This window comes from Bos grunniens, chromosome 12, assembly GCF_055505025.1.
Source record: "Bos grunniens cultivar Pamir isolate PY7600 chromosome 12, Bosgru_T2T1.0, whole genome shotgun sequence".
NCBI lineage: Eukaryota > Metazoa > Chordata > Mammalia > Artiodactyla > Bovidae > Bos > Bos grunniens.
Genome location: NC_141176.1, coordinates 10,861,439 through 10,868,483, shown reverse-complemented (window position 1 = coordinate 10,868,483; position 7,045 = coordinate 10,861,439).

Genomic DNA, 7,045 nt, shown 5'->3' with positions numbered 1-7,045 from the left:
ACCTTGTCTCATTCCGCTGGCCATTCCTCAATGTCCTTGATATGGCCTTTCACCAGCCCTACTGGGTGTTCATGTCACACAATCTTCTGATCTTTGTCCACAAGCTTTAATCTGTTCTGCTACCTTGATCTATTATTATCAATAATATATATTATTAAAATTATTTATAAATCTGCTGAAAGCTAAATTGTACAAATCCTCATGTTGCTCCCCATCTATTACTAAAATTGTATATGCCATTCAAAAATATATATACCTTAGAAATTTTCCTTGACAGATGAAGGAAGAAGTGAGGTTTTCCATCAGGGTATGATTACCTGAATTAAAGCAAAGCAGTACTAAATATGTTTAGGAGTGCTGATTATACTTTATTTTAGATTACATAAAGACGAGATGTTCTGAACAGGTCAGAACAACTTGGCAGTAGAAGTTTTGATTCCCCTAATTAAATCCTACCATCTCTTTAAGTAAGACAAAGAGTTGAGCCAATTGACAGTGAAGGCCTCCCTTGTCTGAGGGAGGGATCAGAAGACTAAAAGAAGAAGCTCCCTAACTTACAAAAGCCTTTGAGGAGAGGGAGTTTAGGGATGAGGTTGTCTTTTGATGGGCAGGAGCAGGGATACAGTACAAGAAGGTTGAGCCTCCATCAAGGACCAGGGCTGAAGCACATTCCTCGTTTCAGTCTGGGCTGTTGCGAGTTTCTCTGGGACAAGATGGAGGTGTCAGCCCAGACACTGTTAAGACATGGATTAAGAGCTCACATATACAGTAGCGGATCTGAACATGTTCACGTTGAGAGAGTGCTGAGTCTTGGGTTCAGCGTGCGGCAATAGGGGAAGAAGGGGTGGCCAGTGGCACTGCCTTCTTTGCTCTCTTTGCTTGCCTTACCCGGCAAGTAGAGGGATTTCCCTGCCTGAGAGCCTGGTGTAATGGAACGTTCCAGGTAGTTGACCAATGTGAATGGGCCTGGGGAGATTAAAAGAAAAACTTAATGATGGAAAATTTCAAACATATGCAAGATGCAAGAATAGTGTAATGAACCTATGAACCACCGCACAACTTCAGTAGTTTTCAACACTTTGCCTATTTTGCTTCATCTTTTGACTTACAACTTACCTTCCATGCCTCCCTGATAACTACAATATTCTAAACCGAATCTCAGAGAAGAAATTTTCTAAATGCTTCAGTAGAAGTCTCTAAAAGACAAGGACATCAAAATACCATAATCACAGCACCATTTGTATCCAGCAAAATTAGGAGTAATTCTTTAATGCCATCTAATATCTGTGCCATGCTTAAATTTTCCTGATTGTCTAAAAAATCCATTGGTTTGTTCAAATCAGAATCTAATCAGGCCCAACACATTGTATTTGATTGTTAGTTTTCATAAAACTCTTTAATTATAATAGTTCTTCCCACTCTGTAACCTATTTTAATGCTATTTAGTTTTTGAAAAACTACATCATTTTCCCTTGGGAATCAGGGCAGAATTTGGACCAGCTCTTTCTCCAAGTATTAAGATTTTTTGGCTAACTGAGAGGTCATATGCAACAGTATAACTGTGCATCTGCAAGCATGTTAATGTCATCCATCATGGCTGGACCCAGATGACTGAGTGATTGATGGGACAAGAGAGACTAGTTTCAGCCACAAGATATGGAAGGGTGAGAACCACTGCTCAAAGGCAATTTCTTACGCAGAGAAACTTAAATGACAGTCATGCAGAATGGCTGCCTTGCCAATGACCTCATTGATCATATTTCTGTACTTTTAAGAACCTCACCCTCACTCAGGGGGCCGTAGAGTGAGCTTGAACTTCACAACTCTTCCTCTGTGTAGAGCACTCTCCCTCAGCTACTGTAGCTTGCTGATTTTTGCTGGAAATACTCTGCCTTTTCTATGTGTAGATTCTCTCAGTGCTTCCAGTCAGCACACTGGGAGTAGTTATCCAAATGCCTACTATCTGTCTGGGGCAGAAGAGAGGTGGTGTATGACATTTGCAAGGTCTCATCTTTCAATCTCAAATTCAAATAGACTAGTTCTCTTTGGCTTTTAAAAGCTACTTAGCTGATTCTCTGGGCTTTAAAACCACATGATGCTGCCAGGAACAAATCCTTTCCTGACATGAACTCTGAGTTAATCTCAGCCATTCTGCCATTTTTGGGGTTCTAAATCAGAAGAAGTTTGGTGATAGACTAACAGAACTTTGAATTCCTCCACGGTCCATGCCCATAAGGGTTAATCAGTATTTCTTGAATATCAGTTCAGTTCAGTCGCTTAGTCGTGTCCGACTCTTTGCAACCCCATGAATCGCAGCACGCCAGGCCTCCCTGTCCATCACCAACTCCCAGAGTTCACTCAGACTTATGTCCATCGAGTCAGTGATGCCATCCAGCCATCTCATCCTCTGTCGTCCCCTTCTCCTCCTGCCCCTAATCCCTCCCAACATCAGGGTCTTTTCCAATGAGTCAACTCTTTGCATAAGGTGGCAAAGTATTGGAGTTTCAGCCTCAGCATCAGTCCTTCCAATGAACACCCAGGACTGGTCTCCTTTAGGATGGACTGGTTGGATCTCCTTGCAGCCCAAGGGACTCTCAAGAGTCTTCTCCAACACCACAGTTCAAAAGCATCAATTCTTCGGCGCTCAGCCTTCTTCACAGTCCAACTCTCACATCCATACATGACCACTGGAAAAACCATAGCCTTGACTAGACGGACCCTTGTTGGCAAAGTAATATCTCTGCTTTTTAATATGCTAGGTTGGTCATAACTTTCCTTCCAAGGAGTAAGCGTCTTTTAATTTCATGGTTGCAGTCACCATCTGCAGTGATTTTGGAGCCCCAAAAAATAAAGTCTGACACTGTTTCCACTGTTTCCCCATCTATTTCCCATGAAGTGATGGGACCAGATGCCATGATCTTCGTTTTCTGAATGTTGAGCTTTAAGCCAACTTTTTCACGCTCCACTTTCACTTTTGAGTTCCTCTTCACTTTCTGCCATAAGGGTGGTGTCATTTGCATATCTGAGGTTATTGATATTTCTCCCAGCAATCTTGATTCCAGCTTGTGTTTCTTCCAGTCCAGCGTTTCTTATGATGTACTCTGCATATAAGTTAAATAAACAGGGTGACAATATACAGCCTTGACGTACTCCTTTTCCTATTTGGAACCAGTCTGTTGTTCCATGTCCAGTTCTAACTGTTGCTTCCTGACCTACATACAAATTTCTCAAAAGGCAGATCAGGTGGTCTGGTATTCCCATCTCTTTCAGAATTTTCCACAGTTTACTGTGATCCACACAGTGAAAGGCTTTGGCATAGTCAATAAAGCAGAAACAGATGTTTTTCTGGAACTCTCTTGCTTTTTCAATGATCCAGCGGATGTTGGCAATTTGATCTCTGGTTCCTCTGCCTTTTCTAAAACCAGCTTGAACATCAGGAAGTTCACAGTTCAGGTATTGCTGAAGCCTGGCTTGGAGAATTTTGAGCATTACTTTACTAGCGTGTGAGATGAGTGCAATTGTGCGGTAGTTTGAGCATTCTTTGTCATTGCCTTTCTTTGGGATTGGAATGAAAACTGACCTTTTCCAGTCCTGTGGCCACTGCTGAGTTTTCCAAATTTGCTGGCATATTGAGTGCAGCACTTTCACAGCATCATCTTTCAGGATTTGAAATAGCTCAACTGGAATTCCATCACCTCCACTAGCTTTGTTCGTAGTGATGCTTTCTAAGGCCCACTTGACTTCACATTCCAGGATGTCTGGCTCTAGGTCAGTGATCACACCATCGTGATTATCTGGGTCGTGAAGATCTTTTTTGTACAGTTCTTCTGTGTATTCTTGAATAGACTTTATATTTTTTCAGCATCACATACTACTCTTTTCTGCCTCCACTGAAACCTCCTTAAGGTTCAGCTAAGATAACAACTCCTGATAAATAACAAGGACCAACTAAATAGCATAGGGAACTATATTCGAGATCCTGTAGTAACCTATAATGGAAAAGAATCTGAAAAAGAATATGCATGTAACTGAATCACTTTGCTGTGCACCTGAAACTAATATAGCAGTGTTAATTAGTTATACCTCAATAAAAACAGACAACTCCTTCATGAGGCCTTTCCTGAGCTCCCCGACCAGGTGTACGTTCTTCTCTGGATTTTCAAGTTGTTAAGGTTCACAGGATTGAAAGCAGGAGGAGAAGGGAACAACAGAGGATGAGGTGGCTGGATGGCATCATCGACTCGATGGACATGAGTCCGAGCAGGCTCAGGGAGTTGGTGATGGACAGGGAGGCCTGGCGTGCTGCAGCCCATGGCGTTGCAGAGTCAGACACGACTGAGCGACTGAACTGAACTAAAGGTTCACAGGAACCCTGGGACCAAAACCTGTGCAGAGATCAGAGCTCTTGTTTATCCTCTCTCTTCTAATCCATTCTAAAGATTTGAGCTTCCATTTTGTTTTCAGAGGAACAGGCACTGCGAAGTTAAACAACTCATGAGGCTCCATAAGCTTCATAGGGTGGAGGAGCTAGGCTGTGAATCAAGGCAGTGTGACTCAAAGGAAAAAGACAGTCCCTCAGCCTTCAAACGTTTACAGTGGGAGGCTTCTAATGAAAAGGAGATGATTTCCTTCCAGTCTTAGAATCCCAGACACATGTCATAGAACTGAATGCAATCAACAGTGGGTGCAGGAAAAGTTCTGTGCTGGGACCCTGCTGGACAAGCACACAGACGAGGCCAAGACTGAGCACAGCGGGCCGAGCATGCGCCAGACAGGAAGGCGTGAGGGGCGCTCTTCATGGAATCCTGAAGCCTCCTGCAGAGGGCGCTGTTGTGCATCCCGGCCCTTCAGAAGTGACCTCTAGGATTCCGCCTGTGGAGGCTGGTGAATCCGCCTTTTGTTTTTGTTCGTTACCATTAGCGATTCTAATGCAAGATGCCATTTTGTGGCACGGATTCAGTGTCTATTAAGAACTGTTCTGTGGAGACCTCAGCATATAAATAACCCTTTGGATATTTCCTCAGAACTTCCTTCCAAAGCCACAGATCACAACGGCAGCGATGAAACTGCTGAACTGAATGAAGCCCGGTGGAATCATAGCCAAATGTTAGGATGGCATAGCAATCTCCACAAACATTTCTCTGGAGGTTTGAGAATGTTCAGAGTAACCCTCCATCTTAAACATTGTGTTTTTAAGCCAAATGGGTTTTCTGAGAACGAAGAGGTTTTAAGGGCTTCTCTGGAGATAAATGAGCATATAATCATCTGCTCTAGGGGGAAATGGTTCCAGATCGCTGGCATAAATCTGGGAAGTGGTTGCCTTAGAAACAACTAATGTGTAACTCTCTTCCCTGGACAACTGTTTAGGGTCTCTATAATTTGGTCGCTTCTACGCAAACCTTGAACCCTAGGTGAGAAATCTTAATCTCTCTCTAAATGAGAATGATAACAAACAACATTTCTCATTTGCTTAGACATTAAACATGTGGTGGGGACCCTTCCTCTCCTTGAGCAGCATTGTGCTAATGTCGTGGAGAGGAGATCCGCCTTGGTAGGACGTTTGGGGGTTTGATGACATTGGTTCTGATGTGCTCAGAGCTGGGAAGTTTCCTGGGATTCAGAAGTTTCAGTGCTAAAGCTGGAATGGTTATTCACCCTAGTAGGGGCATATGGAGCTCTCCAAGCAAGGATACCCAGCTCCATGCCTCTGGGCTCTGAACAGCACTTCACGCTGCATTTTCAGTAGAGAACCATAGAACCTTCTGAACTGTCCAAAGATTGCTCCTTCAAAGATCCTCCCATGGAGGAGTTACAGTAGAGAAACTGCTGGAGATATTACACTGGCAGCTACAATTTGGTGCTTGCCAAGGGCTTTCACCATCTGCCTCTGCTGAGACTGAATCCGATGCTGCTGCAACTGCTGATCTTCGACATGCCCTGAGGGAGTTCCGGAGGAGACTGAGGCACTCTGTGCTCCAGGGAAACTGGTGGGACAGGTCTTTAGATATGTTGTCCCCTTCTCGTCCTGCATTCAATCTTTCCCAGCATCAGGGTCTTTTCAAATGAGTCTGTTCTTTGCATCAAGTGGCCAAAGTATTGGAGCTTCAGCATCTGTCCTTCCAATGAACATCCAGGACTGATTTCTTTTAGGATGGACTGGTTTATCTCCTTGCAGTCCAAGGGACTCTCAAGAGTCTTCTCCAACACCACAGTTCAAAAGCATCAGTTTTTCTGCCCTCAGGTTTCTTTATAGTCCAACTCTAACATCCATACATGACTACTGGAAAAACCATAGCTTTAACTAGATGGACCTTTGTCGGTCAAGTAATGTCTCTGCTTTTTAATATGCTGTCTATGTTGGTCATAGCTTTTCTTCCAAGGAGCAAGCACCTTTTAGTTTCATGGCTGCAATCACCATCTGCAGTGATTTTGGAGCCCAAGAGAATAAAGTTTGCACTGTTTCCATTGTTTCCTCTTCTATTTGCCATGAAGCAATGGGACTGGATACCATGATCTTAGTTTTCTGAATGTTGAGTTTTAAGCCAGCTTTTTCACTCTTCTCTTGAACCTTTATCAAGAGACTCTTTAGTTCTTCTTCACTTTCTGCCATAAAGGTGGTGTCATCTGCATATCTGAGGTTATTGATATTTCTTCCGGCAATCTTGATTACAGCTTGTGCTTCAGCCAGCCTGGCATTTCGCATGATGTAGTCTGCATTTATGTTAAATAAGCAGGATGACAAGATACTCTTTCCCAGTTTGGAACCAGTCTGTTGTTCCATGTCCAGTTCTAGCTGTTGCTTCTTGACCTGCATACAGATTTCTCACGAGGTAGGTAAGATGGTCTGGTATTCCCATCTCTTTAAGAATTTTCCATAGTTTGTTGTGATCCACACAGTCAAAGGCTTTGGCATAGTCAATAAAGCAGAAGTAGACGTTTTTCTGGAACTCTCTTGCTTTTTCCATGATCCAGCAGATGTTGGCAATTTGATCTCTGGTTCCTCTGCCTTTTCTAAAACCAGCTTGAACATCTGGAAGTTCTCAGT